Raw genomic sequence first — 23700 nt, forward strand, 5'->3', positions numbered from 1 at the left:
TAAAATATTTTTATTGATCTTCATTTTTCTCTAGACTTAAATCATATTGATATTCATAAATATCTGTTGGAATCTTTCAATAATGTTTAGCTTTCATATACTCAAAAGTGAACTCATTCCACAAAGCACACCTCACTTGTCCTAACCTCCTTTGTTCCTTATTAATGAATAGTATTGTTAGCTATTCAGTTGACTGGAAGGTCAGATATTAATAATTCTTATCTTCCCTTATCTTTAATACGTAGTAAATCACAAAGTTCTTGGGTCTACCTTTGAATTTATCTCATTTTTCACTGCTACCACCCTATAATTTCTTCTTTCCATTACTGCAACATTTGTCTTTCATGTGCCATAGTACCAATTCCTCCAAGACACAGATGTCCTTACAACTCTAGCAGATTTTTATTTGGGGGACTTTTTTGGTGTCACATCTGGCTCACAGGACCACGTGTGCAGGCACAGTTAGCCCTTGGACCCTCTGAACCTCTTTAGAAGATTTTTATTATAATCATAATAAAGTCCAAGTTCTTTCCACGCTTTAAATCTTTCTCGTATGACCCCTGCTTATCTCATTGTTCCGTGATTCTGTTACTTTTTCTCTAAGTTTGACTCTAAAAGAGCTTACTTTAGTTCCATGAATAAATTTTTCTCTTTCTCATCTTTGCATTTTCAATAAGTCTTTCTGCTTCCCTTACTTTCTCACCTTCCCAATACTTATTCCTTGCAAATCAGCTTCTAATAAGGCAATCATTCTGGGGAAACTTCGTTAAAATTTTGTTTGTGCCTTTTATATATTTCCATTGTACTATGACTTTACACATTGCATTGTTTACTGCACTGTTTATTTGCCTTTTATGTGTATGAACATTTCAGATTATGTGTTTTACGAGGGCAGGGTCGCAGTACTGAGAAGGCCTCATGTTCCATATAGTCTACTGTCCCATGTTCTTGAGTGAGTAGAAGCTGTGCTGATTATGTGCCATGGAAAGCATGAGTGAAGAGAAATTGTGTGTTCAACTATTGAAACCTTAGTGGTTCGTTAACAAAGCATCATCGTCCCGTTTCTGATCAATGCTGGCAGTGCTTGCACCTTCAGTCATGCACTGCAGAACAACAAAGTTGTAGCTGACCCTGGGTCACACAGAGATAGCTCGACAGTAGCCCTTATAGTGTGGTAGATTCTACAATCTACGATACTCTAGGGTGCTGCCATAATGATGAAATCATTTAACAATTTCTTAAAATATATTCATAGCATTAAGCAATATGTGATAATTTTCTTTGCTGTTCTATTAAAGTGCACATTCCTGATACATAATAAGTATGTTTACAAAATAGATTTATAGTTTTTTCTAAGTGAAATGTACTTTCTAATGGTGAAATTTTAACTGATGAGCTGAGAAACAATTAATATAATTCTCAAATTGCTAAATTAGCATCCAAGAATCAGTGACCAAAATATACAGAGCAAATCTTATGTTTCTATTGTCTTAGCACTCTAGTGTTAAATTACTCATAAAAATATTCCTACTTGCAGAGTTCATTTCTGCTTAAATGAACTTAATCAGTGGCTGGATAGATAGCAGTACTCCTACATAAAAAAATTAATACTGACCACAAGTTAAATACATTGCATTTTTGAGTCATTTTTTCTGGTAGTGATGTGCTTCTAGAATTGTTTATTGCTGATATTTTATTTATTTATTCTTTAGTTTGTCAGCCTTTCAAAACTTTTCAGTTCACTCATCAATTTTTGGTAGCGTTTAGGAATGACAGGAAGCTTGCAGAAAGGATGCTGTGTTATAATGCTGTTCTACAACCAGAGTTGTCACTCTGACTTAAGTGATGATGGATGAATGCTTCATATAATATTGAGGTTTTTTAAATTATTATTTCACATCAACTTCATGATACCTATATCCTGAAGGTGACCATTGCAAAATCAGCTAAGTGGAATAGATTTCCATTTTGGTTCATGTGTACTTTAACTCACTTGGACAGAGATGGTATCCAAGTTATTGCAGTTGCTTAATATTGCAATTTTTAATTTCAATTATTATTGTTTTATTTTTTAAAATTTTTAAAATTTTAATTATTAATATTGCAATTAATGTGGTATAGCTTAGGTCTTCACCCTACATTTTATTTTTTTTTATATATATATTATAGTTTATTCTGACATTTTTTTCCCTTTATTTTATTTTATTTTTTTTTTAAAGTTGTAGATTTACAATTTTTTGTGCTTTGGTTTCAATTATACAATGATCAGATACCCATCCCTCCACCAGTGCCCATTTTCCACCACCATGGATAATATCCCTCCCACCCCCATCCCCCCATCCCCCCTGTCTCTGTGGCAGGGCAATCCCCTGTGTTCTCTCTCTCCTTTTGTTCACCCTACATTTTAGAAACTAATCAAAAACCAAGGCTTCCAATGCATTTAATATGCATCAAATAGGCATAATAGATATCCTTCATTCTAGAAATGCAAAATAATGACTGCCTTTGGCAAGTACAGCAACAGTAAGCATGACATATATATATACACATATGCATAAATATATACTTATTGTTAAAAATAAACATGTAAGGAAAGTTACATTTAAAAAAAATCTGTGACAAGTGGTACTACATAGAAAGTATCATGCTAAGCGAAATGAGTCAGAAAGAGAGGGACAGACATAGAAAGATTGCATTCATCTGGGGAACATAAAGTAACAAAATGGGAGACTAACACCCAAGAATAGCTAAGTACCAGGAGGTTTACTCCATGGCTTGGAGGCCAGCCGCACATGCTAGGGGAAAAGGCAGTTCAGATAGAGAAGGGAGCACCAAATAAAGGGTGTTGGGAGGATCTGCCCAGGATGGGAGATGCATGCTGAATGTAGACTATAGACCGAACATGATTGCCATTCAATGCCTCTTTTGCAAACCACAGGACCCAAAAGGAGAGAGAGAACAGAGGGGAATGCCCTGCCACAGAGGCAAGGTGGGATGGGGGGATGGGGGGTGGGAGGGATACTGGGATTAGTGGTGGTGGAGAATGGGCACTGGTGGAGGGATGGGTATTCTATCATTGTATGACTGAAACCCAAGCACAAAAATTTGTAAGTCTACAACTGTACCTCATGGTGTTTCACTAATAAAAATTAAAAAAAAAAAAAAATAAAAAACCTGTGACATGTTTTGTGTTCTTTAAAAAGGGAATAAATATATATGATAATCTCAAGAAAGTTGGGAGTCAGAATAATGGGAAGTATTTGTAGGTATAAAGGATTTGGAGACATAGTAACTATAATCGGGTAAATCTAAGTCTTTCAAGAAGTTAATGGAGGCTCCAGTCTGGGCTGTGACTGGAGTCAGATCTCCCAAAGAGGAATCGAAAGAGCTATGCTTGGAGTATCACACCTCACTCAAGTGAGAGATGGAATCCGGAGTTCTGACCTCTGTCAACGGTCAAGAATCAGGCACGCTATCTCGTTTGCCAACGCGTCGAAAATCAGATGGGCTGGACACGTTAATGAGATTTGGAGATGACCACTGGACTTAGAGCCATTACCAACTGAATTCCACGGGATGTCAAAAGATCGCGTGGCTGCCCACCTACGAGATGTCCAGACTTCTTTGTCAAGACCCTGAACGATCGGTTTGAGGCTCTTTGTGTTCCTGGAGTGAGCAGATGCCACTGGGCTACACTAGCACACGACAGGGACAAATGGAGACATGACTGGCACCCGCTCGAGCAAATTGATGAGTAACGGGATGTCAAGTGATCAAGTGATCAAGTGATGTTTATTGCTGCACCATTCACAACAACCAGACTCTAGAAATAGCTCAAGTGTTCAAGAACAGACGACTGGTTTAAAGAACTATGATACTTGGGACTGGAGCGATAGCACAGCAGGTAGGGCGTTTGCCTTGCACGTGGCCATCCCAGTTCGATTCCCAGCATCCCATATAGTCCTCCAAGCAGTCGCAGGAGTAATTCCTGAGTGCAGAGCCAGAAGTAACCCCTGTGCATCGCCAAATATGACCTAAAAAGAGAAAAAACAAAACAAAACTATGATAAATATACACAATGGAATCCTACTTGGTTGTAAGAAAAGACAAAATCATTCAATTCATAGCTTCAGGGATGGATCTGAAGAGTATCATGCTGAGTGAAGCTAGTCAGAAGGAGAGGGACACATATAAAATTGTGGTATATAAACACAGTAAAGAAACAACAAATGCTCAAAGGCAACAAGAATTGACAACTGGTCTTTAATAGTAATTGTATCACTGTAGTGGGGACAGGGCACAGGACAGAGTGGGTGGGAGTGCACTGGGACACGGTGCAGGAAAGCTGACATTCTGGTAGGGGCTGTGGTACTGGATTTTTTTGTTTGGCATATTGCAAATCATAGTTCCTAAAAATACTTTAAAAAAATCCTGACTTGATCTCTGGTACAGTGTATAATCCCCCAAGTACTCCCAGGAGTAACCCTGAAGAACAGGAACAAGATATGGTTAGAAAAAAGAAGAAACAAAAGATACCTGAAAAACTGAATAGGCTGTTTTGCATGTTTTTTTTTTTTTCAGTTTAAGTACATTAAGCTTTTTTTTTTTTTAATGTACCAGAACTGTTTGTGATTTACTCTTTTACTAAAAACTTCCTGACAAAGCTTGAATTAAATTGAGTAACGTTTTTCTACCTTTCAATCGCTTGACTTTCAGTCACAATTGGAAGAATTTTTCTTGCCATAGTCATACTATGAAAAAATATGTTTCATTCTCCCTGGATTTTCATCTGCCATGTAGTTTTATATTCCATTGTTTTTTCTTATTGACCTTAGGGTTTAAAAATGTCCTCGAATATCTCTAGTATCAATACTAGAGTCATTTTTTTTAAAATTTCAGAATTTTAAAATTTGATTTAATTAGGAAAACACATGGTAATCGTTGATATTCTATTTCACATAGAAAATATATAAGTTGGAATTATTTATTAGAATGTGTATTTCTGAAGGATTTGTGAAGAGTGCTCACTAATTAAATACATGACAAACTGATCCCTGCCTGTGGAAGACCGCTATTTGCAATTTTGATTCTTACTCTCTTTCGTTCACTTAATAAATAAGGCACACTAACTTATAGTATGTTCTTCTATATTTGCTTACATTTTTTAGATGTACATTTTGCTGTCCTTTATTCCAGTTTTCATGTATTTCCTGTAAAACCATCTTTGCTACAAAATGAAATATGTTTTCTTAAAAACCAGAAAGAATCCAATTTATACCTCATTTTATATTTATAATCTTTCTACTCCAAGTTTTATGGGAAATTGTGTATATTTAAAGTATGCAAATTAATGATATTATAAATGTGAAATTGTGAAATATCATTAAGAAATCTAATCAATACATCCTCACTTTTGTAGGTGATGTGATAAGAATATGTAAAATTACTATTAAATTCTAAAAATACAGTAAATTAAAACTAAATACAATTTATTAAAGTAATTTTAATACTAAGCTTCAATTATTCAAAATATACAAAGTACAAAAATATATTAAGTTTTTAATATACAATGCAGTACTATTAAATATGTCCTCCACGATATGTTTAGATCTCTTGCATAAGTCAAATATTGTATTCTCTTACCAACATCTCACCATTTCCTCCTTCCCCAATACCGTGGAAACCACAATTTCATCCTCTGCTGCTATAACTTTAGCTTTATATATTCCACATATAATTGAGTTCATACAATATTTGTTTTATCTGTCTGGTTTATTAACTTAGCTAAATATAATACAGATTTATCACATTTAGTCTTTTCATCCTTCAATACATCTTTTGGCTATATCCATATTTCAGCTATTGTGAATACTGCTGCAATGAGACAAAAGGATTGCTAATATTTTCATAATTATTTTTTTTGGAATATAGAAATATACCAGATATATATGACATTGCTAGGTCATCTTATTTTTTTTGTTTTTGCGGAACCCATGTACTATTTTTCATAGAATCTGCATCAATACGAATCAAATTAGAGTCCTTTTAATAGCCTCTAAGTGTACATTTTCCTATACATTCTCACCAACACTCCCTAATGTTTTTTATTCTTGATTGAGTTTCATAACAGGTGGTCTATCAAGTATGAGGTGATAAGTGTGGATTGGATTTTCATTTCCCATGTAATTAGTGATATATCTGTTGGCAGTTTTTATCTCTTCTTTTGAATTTTATATCCTTTTATTTTAGTTTTGGGCCACACCTGACTATGCTCAGGGCTTACGCCTGGCTCTGTGCTCAGAGATCACTCCTGATGGTGTTTGGAGATCTACTTATGGTGCTGAGTATTGAATCCAAGTGGGGTACATGCAAAATCAGCACCCTATCCATTATTCTATCTCTCTGGTCCTTTAAGCTTTATATTATTAGTAATATTGACGTGTCTGTTAGTAATATATAATGCCAATGAACTATTTAACCTTCAGAATGTTAATATTAAGCAAATTTAGTGTACAGTCTAAAACCCAGAAGGTCAGAAAAGTATTAAGAACCAGGACAATAGAAAGTAAACTCATCAAAGTGAGAATCTCATTCAGCATTTTTTCTTTCTTGGACTTTTTTTGGGTCACACTTAGCAATGCTCAGGGGTTACTCCTGGCTCTGCACTCAGGAGTCAATCATGGTAGTGCTTGGGGAACCATATGAGATGCTGGAGATTGAACCCAGGTCAGCCGCATGCAAGGCAAGTGCCCTACCCATTGTACTATGGCTCTGGCCCTGCATTTTTCTTTAAATACCTGACAGATGATACATTTGTTGCCATTTTAGAAATGCCTTATTTGCCTAGCAAGTTATTTTTTCTAGTTTTCAGCCTTTAAGAAATTTGCATTATAATATTTCTTACCTGAACTGTATCTTTAGTTATATTGTTCACTTCATTGATGTCAAAATTTTGTTTTTATTTTTAATCATATCAAAGAATATGGTCAGCAAGACAAGCTATCTGTTATGATAAAAATGAAATCAGTTCTTAATGTACTTGACTATGCATCTGTGTAGTTGCTTTGTGGTCAAACTACTTCAGATTCTAATTCCTTAGATTTGTAAAATTGTTACTAATATTTATCAGGACATAATTTGACACTGTTAATGCTCATAAAAATCTTATAGGGATGGATCATTAACAGGGTCAAGTCTTTTGTTGACTGAGTAGTTGACATATCAGAGTCAGAATTCAAACAGGGAATTCCTGACTGTAGTTTCAACCACATTGATTGTTCTTAATTATGAAGTAAAATGATAAAACATACTTAAATACTAGTATTTGTTTGAAGATTAAGCAATTAATACTGAAAAATATATTCTTTTACTTAAAAATATCAACTTTATACATTAAGCATCAGGTGTCAGGGTACCATGTACTCTCCAGTTTGAAAAAGGAGAAAAAAAAAGAACAAAATTCTAGCCAGAAAAACATGCTAATGTAATTGCTATGTATTTTATTGAAGAAAAGCAGAAAATATTGTTGCTTTAGGGTGATACAGAGAAGCATATATTTAACAAAAACCAGTTGGCAGTGATTTTTTGCAGTGACTATTAGTGTGCCATCAGACTCTGGTTCTGTCTCTGGTCTGTCAGCTTTTAGCACAAAGACGATTATTATTAGCATAGAGTGACAGGTGGATACAGTAGTAAGCTTAGAGACTCTTGAAATTCTATATTTTGATTGCTCGAGCGGGCCCAGTAACGTCTCCATTGGAGACTTTGTTGTTACTGTGTCTGGCATATCGAATACTCTTGGTAGCTTGCCGGGCTCTCCGAGAGTGGCAGAGGAATCGAACTCGGGTCGGCCATGTTGGCCGCTTGTAAGGCGAATGCCCTATTTTGATTAAAAATATCTACAGGAGGGCACTGAGAATCAGGTAGTAGTGCAGGGCCGAGGCGCATGCCTTGCACACAACACAATGAGTCCTGCATTACTGCCACCTCAGACAGGGACATCGAAGCCCTCATACTTCCTGAACACCTTTTGGTAAACCTCCCTTCTCTCAGTCTACGAGAAAAAGACATATGCTCACTCTTGACAGAAGTTTGTTTAGAACAGCTTTTAAGGTACTAGCAACGAGAAGCTGACTGGGCACTGATATGTAATGTCTGCTAAGAGTTAATGTCTCTGGCCCCATTTATGATTCCTCCTAGTACAACCATGAATTTCACCTGTGGGGGCTCAACTCCCTAAGTTCTAACTTCCTAAAAAAAGTGAATATAATAAAGGGAGCTCCCCCACCCCCCAAAATAGTAAATGAATAGTATTCTGCAATATCAGACCTTATCTATCACATTTTGGTCAGGCTTTGGTCCATGTCCTGAATGGTCCAGCAGTCATCTCCTTGCATGTGAAAGCCAGAGCACAATAGCATTGTAGCACTGTCCTCCTGTTGTTCATTGATTTTCTCAAGTGGGCACCAGTAATGTTTCCATTGTGAGACATTGTTATTGTTTTTGGCATATTGAATATGCCACGGGGAGCTTGCCAAACTCTGCTGTGCGGGTGGGATACTCTCGGTAGCTTGCCGGGCTCTCCGAGAGGGATGGAGGAATTGAACCTGGGTTGGCCATGTGCAAGGCAAATGCCCTACCCGCTGTGCTATTGCTTGAGCCCAGAGTACAATAATAAAGACTTTAATTACTATTTTATTTGAGGAACTGTTATATCTGGATTTTAGCCTGGGGAATCTTATCACAATCTTCAAATATTTGAGAGAGGAGCACTAGGTAAATGATGGTTGGAGATCGCTCTGCATAATAGATGCGTACTGAAAGTAGACTGTGGACCAAACATAATGGCCACTTTATACCTGTACTGCAAATCATAACACCCAAAAGGACAGAGACAGTAAGAGGGAATGGGAAGGGATAGGAAAGAATGGGGGTGGGAGAGGGATACTGGGAACATTGGTGGTGGAGAATGGACACTAGTGGAGCCATGGGTCCTTGAACATTGTTTGACTGAAACGCTAGCATGAAAGTCTGTAAGTCTGTAAATGTATCTCACGGTGATTAATTTATTAATAATTATTAACATTAATTTAAAATTGTTAAAGAAAGAGCTGTCATGTACAATTGGTAGGAGATTTAATCTATGTAGTGCCAGAGGACAGACAGAAAAGAGATGAATAGATAGAAGTTATAGAAAATTAATTTAGGCTTAATGTAAGTGAGAACTTTTTTTTAATTATTAAAGCCATCTGAAACAAAATATTAGTTTCCAACCTGTAAAAGTGTTGAACAGATTTGATATAAACAGCATATCTGGGATACTATAACAAATATTTCTGCTTTGATGACTGATTAGATGTGATAATTTTAATGTTTCCTCCAAATCCAAAATTCTTTAATATTATTAAAAGGTACAGAGGAATATCTGCCTTGTAAAATTAAGTCTGAATAAAGGGAAAAATGGATTTCATCACAGATATGACCTTTATAATAAATACTGCTTTTTATTATGCAAATAAATATTTGAAAAATTTTATTATAAATAGAAACACAAATACTATATTAGGACAAAATTGCAATTGTCAGGAAAACTGTATGCTTGAGTTAACTTAAAACGTTTCCCTAAGGGGGAGGGCAGAGAGATAGTACAATGGGTAGGTTGTTTGCCTTTCACACTGTTGACTGAGGTTCGATCCCAGTCACCCTATAAGTTCCCCCAAGAGTGCCAGGAGAAAGCACTCCTGACCCCAAATCCCCTTAAATGCTTCCTAAGGAATAAAATTTTGAATATCAGTTATTTGAGGGGTCCAAGGTAAATATGAATCTGAATAAAGAGCAATAGTTGCACTTGAATATTTAATCACATAAAATTTCATCTCCACAAAATTTAGCCATGCATATTCAGTATATAAATCGATTTTACTTATGCTCGTTTTACCAGTGAAAGTAAAAAGTGGATCTATCCAGGAAATATACATACACTTATTTTCTAGTAATTTTTTATTAAAGTTAAACACAAAAGAAATAATACCTTGAATTAAATCATAAGTAAATTTCATAGTTTGGTTTTCAGTTTTATTTCATTTTATTTTTTGACTACACTCAGGGCTTATTTCTGGCTCTGTATTCAGGGATTACTCCTGCAGGTTTAGGAGAGAGATCTTATGGGGAGCTGGGGATTGAACCTGGGTTTGCCACATGCAAGGCAAGTGCTTTATCAGCTACACTAACTGTCTGGGCCATATATTGAAGTCTTATAGTTATTGATTTTTAAGATACTTTGTTTTGCTTGTATCCCCTATTTGTTGTTTGAACTCAATTTTATTTGACCAAATTTCTTATAGTCTGTGTTTTTTTTCTTTTTTGGCGTTTTGGCTCACAGGTGGCAATGCTCAGGGGTCACTCCTTGCTATGCACTCAGAGATTATTTCTGGCGGCTCTTGGGTGACCATATAGAATGACAGGGATCAAAGCCGGGTCAGTGGCGTGCAAGGCAACCCCCCTACCAGCTGTATTACTACCCTGGCCACTAGATTGTGATTACTATTCATTTTGAAATGTCTTGATCAGAAATTGAGGTCTATAAACACAATGGAAACTATCCGATTCTAAGAAAGAAGAAAAATCTTTCTTCTTGGGGGATGGAGCAATAGCACAGTGGGAAGGTGTTTGCCTTGCACGTGGCCGACCCAGGTTTGATTCCTCTGTCCCTCTCAGAGAGCCCGGCAAGCTACCGAGAGTATCCCGCCCACACGGCAGAGCTTGGTAAGCTCCCCTTGGCATATTCTATATGCCAAAAACAGTAACAACAAGTCTCACAATGGAGACATTACTGGTGCCCGCTCAAGCAAATCGATGAACAAGGGGAGGACAGTGCTATAGACAGTGCTACTTTTGAAATGTGTTTATCAGAAATTGTGGTCTATCTACACAATGGAAACTATGCAGTTCTAAGAAAGAAGAAAGAAGAAAAATCATACAATTATTTGCAGTGTATTTGGAGCTTGAGAATATTAGGCAGAGTGAAGTCAGTCAGAATGAAAGGGATACTTACAGAATAATCTCTTTCAAATATATGACTAATGATACATAGCCAGGTAGCAACAATGGGCAAAGGCAACATGGCAGGATAATTCCACACAACTGAGTCAGGCGAGGGGGAGATTGAAGGAAGGAGTGATGGGGTCCATGAGTCATGGATGTAGTGTTGGAATTATGTGTATGGAAAATCATCATCAACAGTATTGCAAAAATATATTCTGAATCAATTCAAAATATATGTAAATTAAAAATATGATCAAGAACTTAAAATATTGTCCTTTTTAAATTTTTGGGTCACACTCAGTGATGCTCAGGGGTTACTCCTGGCTCTGCACTCAGGAATTACTCCTGGAGGTGCTTGGGGAACCATATGGGATAGTGGGAATTGAACCTGGGTTGGCTACATGCAAGGCAAATTCCCTACCCACTATGCTATTGCTCCAGCCTCTACAATATTGTCTTGATCAATTTTCTGTAAAGTATCCAGGAGGAGTGGTGATGAAGTCCTTTTATAAATTGATAGTGAACCTATGATTTAATTTTTCCACATTAGCATAATTATTTTATCTATTTTCCTATATATACTTGACTAGGTGTTCAGACAGCAACTTAATATTTTCCTCCTTACTAATACTGGGAAAAGTAAGTATCCTTTTCTTTTTAAAAATCATTTGTTCTCATCTTTTCTTAAAAAAATCACAAATTTTTTTCAGTAATAATCTGTTCTGGAGATAACCTGGGAGTGGGATATTTCTTCCTTTACTTGCCCTTTTCCCTTCAAAATATTGAAGGTATTATGTATTTTTAAAAATAGGAGTATCTATTATGTATTTTTAAAGGACCCCAATCATCAGAACTTACCTACGTGAGATTTCTAGAAAAAGCCTTTGATTCCTTTCCTCATGGAGTTCCAGGTTTTCTGAATCTATATTTTCTCAAGCCTCTTGGCATATCTAATTATTAAATTCTACTACACTGTTAAAAATAGCCATGGACTTACAAGAGCCAACATAATAAACCAACCCAGGATTAAGTGGCTTAAAGCCAGTTTATTTAGTGGTTTAAGCAAAACAGCTGTTTTATTTGCTCATTTACTGTGGGTCAGCAATTCAAGCTGGATTTAGCTGGGTTTCTGCTGCTTGTCTGTCATACTTCAGAATGGCCTTACTCACTGGTCTGTGTGTGTGTTCCTGCATTTAGCTGGACCCCAAGTCCCCAGCAGGCTTTTACAGGCTTGTTTACATGGTGGCAGTGTTCCAAAAGACACAGGCGAGAGTTCCAGCCATGCAAAGGCAAGCAATGCATAAATAATGTTTTGCTCTGCTGCATTTGCTGATATCTCATTGTTCAAAGGAAGTCACGTGGTGAGGAAGAAGATCATGCAAGGTTATGAAGAGATGTGATAAAGTAAGAGTCATAATCATTTTTAATAATTTGTGTATGTTTATAATTTTTGGTTTTGGTCAGCAGAGTTTGAAGTTTGACTTATTGCAAAATATAAAATATACGAAGACCACATTTTATTGCGATTTTGTAACGTTGGAGTGAGAAAATTGAAAATTGAGGTGCAGTTGAGTAAATAAATTGTTTCAAGTCAAAATTAGCAAGTCCCACTTCAGTCTCATGGTCTCAATACCTTTACAAAAATAGAATTGGAAGAAAATGTCATTAAAAGTGCACATTAAGAGTAGATATTGTCAGGGTCTGGAGCGATAATACAGAGGGGAGGGCATTTGCCTTGCACGCCGCTGACCCAGGTTCAATACCCAGCATCCCATATGATCCCCTGAGGACCGCCAGGAGTAATTCCTGAGTGCGAAGCCAGGAGTAACCCCTGTGCATCGCTGGGTGTGACCCAAAAAGCAAAAAAAAAAAAAAGAGTAGATATTGTCTCATGGACTACTTGTGTGTTGGTTCACTATGCATAATAGAATTCTTGCCATACATAATTTTGTATAAAAATGTTGACAGGTGATTCTGTTATCCCACATTACCTCCTACAAGCCTGTGAATGTAGACTGTTCATAACCATAAGTAATAAATACGTACTATTATTTTCCTACTCTTATTTGTTTGAAAGGTGTGCCTTAACTACTTACAGTGCTTTAATCAGCTGATGAGCATCTGACCTTTCCCGCTACAGTTAATCTCTTTTCATCAGCATTTACTAATATTTCTTTGGGATTTAAAGAAAATCATGACCTTAGGAAAGATTTGATTTTCTATGGTGTAAGAGATTAGGACATAAATTTCCTTTATTTACAGGTCCTTTTAGAAACTGATAAGATACAAAAGGGATACCAAAATAGTTTGAATGCGATGCAGTGGGTTTTACCAGAAGCTTATATTACTCAATTACTTTTGTGTCTGAAAAAAGTAAGAGGAATCCATCTGTCAGATCTATTACTACTTCTTCATTAATATAATTTTTCTTCAATCATGCAAAATGGAATATTCATTTTTAATTTGTCCCACATCCTGCAATGTCTCTTCTTATTTGCAAAATAGAATCTTGTCATTAAATATTGAAAAGGAAAGAGACTTTTAAAAAATAAATAAAATAGGAGTACTTCCATTGAAAGTTATTTTGAGCAGAAATAAATTCTTCTTCCTTGCTTTATTTGAAAATTCTTTCTTTGAGATTATTTTTTCATACTTACTCAAAATGAGTAAAGTCGAAAATTTATAAACTATAGCAAATCTGACAGAGAGCAATATTGGGGATATGTCCATAAAGTTTTACAAATCTCTACGTGCGCAGTAATTTCAAATTCTGAACAGTGCATTATAGAGTGATTAGATATTTTTTAAAAATAATCATCTTCTGTTATCACAAAGTAAAGTGTGGGCTGAAAGTAAGTCATTTTATTTCAAAGAAAACAGCATGATTCTACCTATTGATAGTATAATTACATTGAAACATTGGAAATTATAAGGTCAAAGCTCAATATTTATTTACATGAAAGTAATGTTTGTAAAAGGTGCTGGTATTTTCTAAAATATGCCTTATTCCAACAATATACTGAATGAAAAAATGGTCAGGTTTTAATTTCCATGATCTATTTTTATAATCATCCTATTAAAGCAATTATCATAAAACACATAATATGATTATTATAATAGTTTTTATTTTGAAAGGGCTTATGAAAAGTAATTGTGTTGTAATTATTTCTTACTGATTCAATTTTCAAATATTTTATATATGGAATATTGATTTCTAAGGGAAGATCTAGCAATTACAACCATTGCCACATGTATTATAATGCCACATATAATCAAGATGTCAATATTAAAATAATAAAAACTGAAAATAAAGATAATTAAATGAAATTTATTTAAAGAAAGTAACAAATAATCTTAGTTTTTTCAAACAAACAAAGTTCTCTAAAGGAATTCTACTTGGTACATTATTACATACTCTGACATTATTGGCCCAAATACTGGAAGAGTAACCAAATAAAGGATCCTGAGAAGACAGCTTGACTTGAAAGTTACATAATTTTTTGATCTAATAACATGTTGCTAATGAAATTGTACAATTCAATTATACCTAAAAAAAGTCATCGTCCAGCTCTTTTAAACTGTCATTTTTGTGTCACAGAAGTTATTTTTTTTAATTTTAATTTTTTTAAAAATTATTTTTAATGAATCATCATGAGGTACAGTTACAGACTTACAAATTTCAGTGATTAGGTTCCAGTTATACAATGATAGAGTACATCCCTCTAGCAGTGCCCATTCTCCACCGCCAATGTTCCCAGTATCCCTCCCCCCCATCCCCCGCCCCCCGCAGGCAGGTACATTCTCTTTTACTCTCTCTCCTTTTGGGTGTTATGGTTTGCAATACGGGTACTCAGTGGTCATCATGTTTGGTCCGTAATCTACTTTCAGCACTCATCTCCCATCCTGCCCTCCAAGCATTATTTACTTGGTGATGATGTCTGAACTATCTTTTTCACCAGCAGGTGAAACTGGCTTCCAAGACATGGAGAGATACTCCTGGCCCTTATCTACTATCCTTGGGGGTTAATCTCCCATTTTTATATTTCTTTATATTCCACAAATGAGTGCAGTCATTATATGTCTGTCCCTCTCTCTCAGACTCATTTCACTTAGCATGATACTCTCCATGTTGATCCACTTATATGCAAATTTCATGACTTTATCTTTTCTAACAGCTGCATAGTATTCGATTGTGTAGATGTACCAAAGTTTTTTAACCAGTCATCTGTTCTCGGACACTTGGATTTTTCCAGATTTTGGCTATTATAAACAGTGCTGTAATGAACATACAAGTCATTTCTACTATACTTTTTTCTTTTTTGCATCTCCGGGGTATATTCCCAGAAGTGGTATTGCTGGGTCAAACGGGAGCTCAATTTTTAATTTTTTGAGAATCGTCCATACTGTTTTCCAAAAGGGCTGAACCGGTCGGCATTCCCACCAGCAGTGAAGGAGAGTCCTTCTCTCTCCACATCCACACCAGCACCTGTTGCTTTTGTTCTTGTGGATGTGGGCCAGTCTCTGTGGTTTGAGATGATATCTCATTATTGTTTTGATCTTCATCTTTCTGATGATTAGTGATGTAAAGCATTTTCTCATGTGTCTTTTAGTCTTTTGGATTTCTTCTTTGAGAAAGTTTCTGCTCATTCATCACCCCATTTTTTGATGGGGTTGGATGTTTTCTCCTTGTGGAGTTCAATCAATGCCTTGTATATCCTTGATATCAACCCTTTATCAGATGAGTATTGGGTGAATATCCTTTCCCATTCTGTAGATTCTCTTTGTATTCTTGTCACTATTTCTTTTGAGGTACAGAAGCTTCTTTTTTCAAGATAGTCCCATTTGTTTATCTCTGTTTCCACCTGCCTGATCAGTGGTGAGTCACCTTTGAAGATATCTTTAAGTTCAGTGTCGTGGAGAATTTTGTCAACCCTGTCTTCAATGTACCTGATGCATTCTGATGTGATGTTGAGGCCTTTAATCCATTTTTATCTGACTTTTGTGCATGGTGTTAGGTGGAGGTCTGAACCCATTTTTTTTGCATGTAGTTGTCCAGTTTTGCCAGCACCATTTGTTAAGGAGGCTTTCCATGCTCCACTTCACATTTCTTGCTCGCTTATCAAAGATTAGATGATCATATATTTGAGGGTATCTGTAAGGATATTCAACCATGTTCCATTGGTCTACTGCTCTGCCTTTGTTCCATTACCATGTTGTTTTAATTATCACTGCTTTGTAATAGAGTTTGAGCTTGGGGGAAATGAAACCACCCATCTTCTTTTTCCCCAGAATTGCTTTAGCTATTCGTGAGGGGGTTGTTGCTCCATATGAATTTCAGGAGTGTTTGATCCACTTCTTTGAAGAATTTCTTGGGTATCCTTATAGGGATCACATTGAATCTGTATAATGCTTTGGGGGAGAATTGCCATTTTGACAATGTTAGTTCTCCCAATCCATGAGCAGGGATATGTTTCCATTTCCTTGTGTCCTCTTTCATTTCATGAAGTAACTTTTTGTAGTTTTCTTTGTACAGATCCTTTACCTCCTTAGTTAAGCTGATTCTGAGGTACTTGATTTTCTGAGGCACGATTGTGAACGGGATTGCTTCTTTCATGTTACTTTCCTCTCTCTCATTATTTGCGTTTAGGAAAGTCATGGACTTTTGCTACCTTCTTTCTTAACACTCTTGCCCCAGATTCTAGTTCTTTATGTTCTTGCTTATTCTCTCTTGTGCTGTTAGGTTGTGCAGGATCCCCATTAGAGCTTCTAGATTGACAAGTTCATGTTGTATCTTTGGAGATCATCTCAAAGGAGATGGCTTTTCAGACAGATCAAGTTTCCCTCCCTAAAAGAAAACTAGGGCTGGAGGGTTTTGTTTTCATTTGTATGGGGGCAGGTGCATACTCAGCCTTACTCAGGCTTATTCCTGGTTCTGTGCTCAGGGATCACTTCTGGTACTCAGGGGACTTTATGTGGTGACTAGGATAAAATACAGGTGGGTTATATGAAAAGCAGATACTCTACCTACTGTACTGTACTGTTTGAAGGCAGAAATTTTTTTAAGTTAAAATTTTTTTTGACTGAGATTCTGTATTTTATGATACTGTTATTAATGGTTTGCCATGTATATGATTTAAAAAATCAGGTATCATCTCTTGCCTGTTACAATGACACATATCAAAAAGTCTGGAAACAGTGTCAGTGGTGTTGAGAAACCCTCATCTACTCTTGGTGGGAATGTCGTCTGATCCAGGTTCTGTGGAAAGCCATATGGATACCTATCAAAAATACTACTGGAAATTTTATCTGTTTTTTTTTTCAGTAGTGCTCACAGGGGAGTGTTTAATGGCATCTACCAGCCTGAACCACAATCTCTTTTCCTCTGGATTGTTTGTTTGCATCAGGTCTGTTGGAGCTTCAGATCACAAGATAGATATCATACCTCTGGGGAACTCTAGATGAACACATGAACCAAATATTTTTCTTAGATAAGTTGGGTCATCTTCCAGAACGTATACTGTGTGATCACAAAACAAATAAGTGATTGGTGGCTGTGGCATGGTCTCTCTCACCCAGCACATGCCTTTGCTGGCCAGGAACTGCCTTCCCACCCCAGCCTGCAGCCGCTGCTGCCAGCAGATGCATGAAGGAGGGGACAGGCTTCCAGACTGGTTGTTGACCAGTTGCCATTTATTTTGTCCTCCTCACGCACCTGTTCCAGTCTCACTGAGCTCCCCATTCCAGTTTCACACTGCCCCTCCTTCCAGTCTCCTCCTGTCCCCTGTGCTAGTCTTTCTGTGTTCCATTTCACAGGCTTGGTATCACCCTCCACCGCTTCGCATTGGAGGTAGCCTTAGACAGTACCTAAGACAGGTACCTAAGACAGGTAGCACAATCAATATATGAAAATCCTTCCTTCTGATAAGACAAAGATCTCCTACAGCTAGGAGATCTGCTCATACCATCTAGGGGTGTGTTTCTCCTTTCCTTACTCCAACGATCATCTTAGATTTACTTCTAAATAATCTTTCTAGTCATTTTAGTCATTTTTGTATGGACACAACAAGAGATATATTAAGCTTATAGGGTGGTTCTCTTGGGGACATCTCACTATAGATCCCAAACTACAGTGCTCAGGCCAGATTAGTCTTTCCTAACCCTCGAAGGGTCCTAATCCAGTTGTTACTCTTTGGATCATGACAGAATTTGTTCATCACCATGCTCTTAACTTATAGTTAAGTATTATGGTGCTTGGCCTGACCCATTTCAATGCCAGGGTAGCTCACGGTTTGTCCTGGGTCCATCCAGTCCCTCACTGGGACTCTGCTTTTGGGGTGCTAGGAACTGAGGACAACTGAGCCTTAAACTAGAGTAAATATTATTCGGAGTCAGTTAACTCCCAAGTTACAAAAGTGTCTTATTGATTGTCTTCCTGTGTCTATACAAAAAGGACATTACTCTAACGTAATGATGCAGAGGACATAAGGTGAAGAGAAAAGCAATATTTCACTTACTAATATAAATCCAGAGTCCTTAGAAGGATCTGACCTTACAACCCAGAATCTGATTAGGGGATAAAAGTGATTGACCGGTAGGGGAAGCAGAGCACAGAGAAGAGGTTAAAAGATAAACACAGAGGAATGGGAGTGTCTTGGGAGCACTGTGATGGGTGTAACCCAATAAAACTGAGCTCCCTGAGGCCAGGTAGAAAGGACAAACCAATGTTATTGTACAATATAACACCATACAGACCATGGGGTTCAGGCAAGAGGATGTCCCAAACCTCCCTTCTACCTTCCATTATTGAGTTTGGTTTTGCATATTGAGAGACTTTGGAGTTTCTCAACTAGTTTTGGTTTTCTAAAAATGGGATTTTTTCCTGCAAATTGTTACTGAATCTATGTTTTTTGTTATTGTTTTTATTTTGTTTTTTTTTTTTTTTGAGGAAGGCAGGTTCAAGGCCAACTTCACAAGCATCTACTGATGTCACATTTTTTAAAAAAATTATTTACTTATTACCTGGGGCTGGGGCAATAGCACAGAGAGAAGGGCATTTGCCTTGCACGCGGCTGACCTGGTAGGCCCAGGTTTGATTTCTCCACCCCTCTTGAAGAGCCCGGTAAGCTACCGAGAGTGTCTCGCCCACACAGCAAAAGCCTGGCAAGCTACCCGTGACATAGTCTATATGCCAAACACAGTAACCAGTCTCACAATGGTGACGTTACTGGGCCTGCTTGAGCAAATCAATGTACAATGGGAGGACAGTGACAGTGACTTATTACCTGACTTATTGATTGTCATAACTGCCCTAAGTTAGTAAAATCATTGTAACTAATGCAGTGAACTAAATTGAGTCCCATTTTAACTTTATGTTACTTTACATACTTGTAAACTATAACATTTTGTATGTTAATTGAGCAGATATTTCTTTGTCAAATTACTTATGGATTCCAGATTGGTAACCTCTTTTAATGTGAAAATGTTTATTTTTCAGAGAATTTTCTCTAAGTTCTTAAGACTTCTAGAATGTTAAAAGTCTTTTAATTTTAGCTCTACCCAGAATAGAATTAGAATAGAACCTGTACAGAATAGTAATGAAATTATTATTTTATAGTAATTATTAAACTGATAAGAACAGATACTACACTTGATCTTAAGGCCAAGAAGCAATGAAGTGGGTAAGGCGTTTGTCTTGCATGCGGCCGACCTGGGTTCGATTCCTCCGCCCCTCTTGGAAAGCCTGGCAAGCTACCGAGAGTATCTTCCCCACATAGCAAAGCCTGGAAAGCTCCCCGTGACCTATTGGATATGCCAAAAACAGTAACAACAAGTCTCACAATTTGTTGTGAGACATTACTGGTGCCTGCTTGAGGAAATCGATGAACAGTGGGAGGACAGTGCTACAGTGCTATAGTAATTATAATTATTATTATTTTTGTTTCTCCCTTATATTTCATACCCAGATGAACAACATAATGAAATAATTAGCCTTTTTTATATGAGTCTGGATATTGAAACTTATCTTCAGGATCAGAAGCATTTGCTGACAATTAAGAAACAGTTTCTAGTTTTGATTATTTCTATACACCATAAATGCAATACATCTGAATGAGATGATGATCACATTATATATTTGCCTTAGACAATATTGTAGCATTTGACCGTATCTCCAAAATGGAAACCTGACCTCTGGTAATATTTAAAATGTATGTGTTAAGCTTAGTTTATCTGCCTTAGAAAATATTAGTTACAAGATACTTGCTTGAAAAAACTTAAAGAACTTTTAGAATGAAGGATATTAGAGCAATGGATGATCAAATCTCAGACTGCTATATCAATCCTAGTATCTGTTAACTTGCTTAATTCACATAAAATGTGAATGAACAGTGGTTAGATATAGGTTCTAGGAGTCAAGTGAATCAAAGGTATTTTCTCTTGGCGTTTTGGAAAATAAATCATCTTATTATTAATAAGTTACTTCAAGGTAATTAATTATTTCCTTAAAAATGCTTATTATGAGGGACCAAATTAATAGTATAGCAGATAGGGCACTTGCCTTGTACTTGGCTGAACTGCATTCAACCTCCAGCATCTCATATGCTCCCCCTAGCACCACTAGGCATGATCCCTGAACTTAGAGCTGGCATAAGCCTGAAGCACAGCTGATATGGTCCCCAGAATCCAAGGCAAATAAAAATTATTTATAAGTTATTTAATAATGTTTGGGAGTATTATAAGAAGATAAAATTTTACACCTTTGGCCAATAATCTAAAAGGTGAGAATAACCGTATTTGATGTCTTATGTGTAAAAATTTCATATAGCTTATAACATAACTATATTGTGTATACTTTAATTGTACTTGGGTTCATCATGAATTCATTAAAATTAATTAGGATTTAAGATAGTGGATTTTGATTTAAATATCTCAAAGTATTTTCCTATCTATGTTAGCTCATTACTTTTCCAGTCTAACCCTATGAGATAGTTATTAAGTATTATTCTTTATTTTACAAACGAGGTACAAATGAAACCGAGAGAAGTCTTAGGGGACTTGTTTAAATTCCCACAGCAGGCAAACAGTAGAAAAGCAATAAAGACATAATCCCCTGACTGAAAGATTTTCAACCTCTCCTTTGAATATATTTTTTATTCCATTCTAAAATGGTACATTGTCCATGGAAATTAGCACATTATTGCATGCTCACTGTTTTAGGAAATTAAAATGGATCTGAGGAATTTAATAAAATATCTCTTTTCTTGCTATTACATTTTAATTAGATTTCTGGGGAAATATGAGTGATCAAATGTACCCAATGTACTTAAGTAGTCTTTCTTTGTCCAGTGACATAAGGTGCATTAAAGAGGGTGTCAGTTTGATGAGAATATGGTAACTGTAACTGCAGTGGGGATTTAGTGTAATATTTTACTAATTGGGAAAATCATAAAATTCACTTCATCATTGAGTCATGGGGATGTCTTTCCAAGTCTAACTTATATAAAATATAAGATATATATCTATATATAATATACATAGACGTATAAAATATATAATAGAACTTTAGTACCAATTTTTTTCTTATTGTTACATTGTCTTGTGTTGTTGTTGCTTATTTGGAGGCCACATCAGACAGTGCTCAAGGCTTACTCCTGACTCTGCACTCAGGGATCATGCCTGACAGGCTTGTGGGTTCATATGAGGTACCAGGGATTGACCTCAGGTTTTTTTTAAACTTATTATTATTTTTTTTTAATGAATCACCATGAGGTACAGTTCCAGACTTAAAAAGTGTCATGCTTAAGTTTCAGTTATACAATGATCGAGTACCCATCCCTCCACCAGTACCCATTCTCCACCACCAGTGATTCCAGTATCCCTACCTCCATCCTCCTCCATCCTCCCCCACCCCCCCCTCAGTGGCAGGCACATTCCCTTTTGCTCTCTCTGTCCTTTTAGGTGTTGTGGTTTGCAATGCAGGTGTTATATTCCAATTTGTTGTTGTGGTGTATTACAATAATAATCTGCATATGTGGAACCAAATTTTCATACCTGGATTAAATTCCATTCAGTTATTATGTGGCATCCTTTTAATGTATTACTGGATTTGTTCAGTACGACTTTGTTGAGACCTCCTCCTCTCATAAGATACCAGAAAGGCTCACCTCCAGAGTCCTTTAGCACAATCCATACAATCAACAGGCTGCAAACACTCTTAAGAAGATGACAGTTTGTATTCACTATACAGTGCTATGTATGCAGCCCCACAGGGTGAAGAGTAATCAGATTAATTTGCTGCAGAAAATATTATTATTGTTATCATTATTATAAGGTTTGGGGGCCACACTAGCAGTGCCCAGGGCTACTCTTGACTTGTGCTCAGTGTACATTCATATCGGTGAACTTGCTTTTCCTAGTCATAAGTTCCAGAGCAGTGTATAGGGTACCTGTAGGGAGCCATATAGTCCACAGCAGTCGGTCATCATGTTTATCTGCACCATGCTGCAGAAGTGATTGAGACCTTGTATGTGACCTTGTCTGTAGTATATAAAGTTCCAAGTTCATATAGCACAGAAAGGTCCACAGAAGATCCACAGAATGTAAAAACCAATTCTTTGATTTGTATATGATTTTTTAAATATGATTTATTTAATCTGGGTGGAGGATGCTCGACTCCAATCCGAGTAGGCTGGGAGATCTCGACCCCGGAACCCGCGTTATTTTATATTTAATATTTTTGGTTATAATAAGGTTTTATTCTTATTTTATTTATTGGTGGCCAATTCGAAGGGGCTCTGTGACGAGCTCTGAAGCTCTAAGAAGTTCAGGTTCGGTTTGAGAAAGAAGAGTCATAGGGGAAATGTATGTCAGGGTTCTTCACAACATGAGGCAAAAAGTAGTGGGTGAATGGAAATATTCTTTCATATAAAACACACGTCATATATTATGTATATAAAATAATACAAGGAATTGGCTCATGTAATTATGGGGCTGGCCAGGTTGAAAAATCTTGCTGGCCGGATTGGCAGCTTGCCATCTCTTTGACAGGAGCTGATGTTGCCATTTTGAAGCAGAATTTATTCTTTCTTAGGGAAACCTCAATTATGCTTTTTAATGACTTTATATTGGATTAAAGAAGCCTGAAATTGTGTTGTCTCCTTCTTCCGGTACCCGCCTTGCACCCAGCCTGAAAAAAAATATGTTTTGGAAGCCTGCAGTACCTCGGAATATAGCTTGGTGATATGACATTTATAAAAATAATCAGGTTATAGGAGATATCTCAGACTTCTAATTTCCAGAACTATGAAACATTAGAGGTCTTGTTTAAGCTCACAGGTTGTGATGCTTTTTATCAGCCCCTCCGAATTAGTACTGCATGTTTGTTATTTCAACTGTGTTTTGTGACACACATAAAAAAATCTCAGAACTGAGAATCTCATCACTACAGAGATACCTCTAGACTTTGTGCCCTACCGATTTCACCGGCTGCCTCAGATAGGAACCCCAGTGGGCGCCAACTCCCACAACCCAATGAAAAGCTCAGGTACAAAAAAAAAAAGCTCAGGTTCACGGGAGCAATGGCAGCAAACTCAGGCCTCCCCGTGCCTATGGGACCTTGGAGGTCACATAAGCTGCCTTTGGCTGTTATTGAAACTCTGG

The 23700-nt window shown here is 36.7% G+C and overlaps 1 protein-coding gene, 1 non-coding gene and 1 pseudogene across 2 annotated transcripts in view; 1 reads left to right on the forward strand and 2 right to left on the reverse strand.

Moving 5' to 3' along the window:
• The window catches only part of TMEM117 (transmembrane protein 117), a 497557-nt gene that overhangs the window by 118789 nt on the left and 355068 nt on the right, over positions 1–23700 (forward strand). The window lies entirely within an intron of this gene.
• On the reverse strand, positions 19618–19714 carry LOC130027265 (uncharacterized; annotated as a pseudogene).
• On the reverse strand, positions 22200–22341 carry LOC130027292 (small nucleolar RNA SNORA70). The gene has a single exon (XR_008793030.1). It is a non-coding gene; the product is annotated as a small nucleolar RNA SNORA70 (small nucleolar RNA).

The sequence above is a fragment of the Sorex fumeus genome, unplaced genomic scaffold (assembly GCF_029834395.1).
Source record: "Sorex fumeus unplaced genomic scaffold, SorFum_2.1 ptg000036l, whole genome shotgun sequence".
In the NCBI taxonomy this organism is placed as follows: domain Eukaryota; kingdom Metazoa; phylum Chordata; class Mammalia; order Eulipotyphla; family Soricidae; genus Sorex; species Sorex fumeus.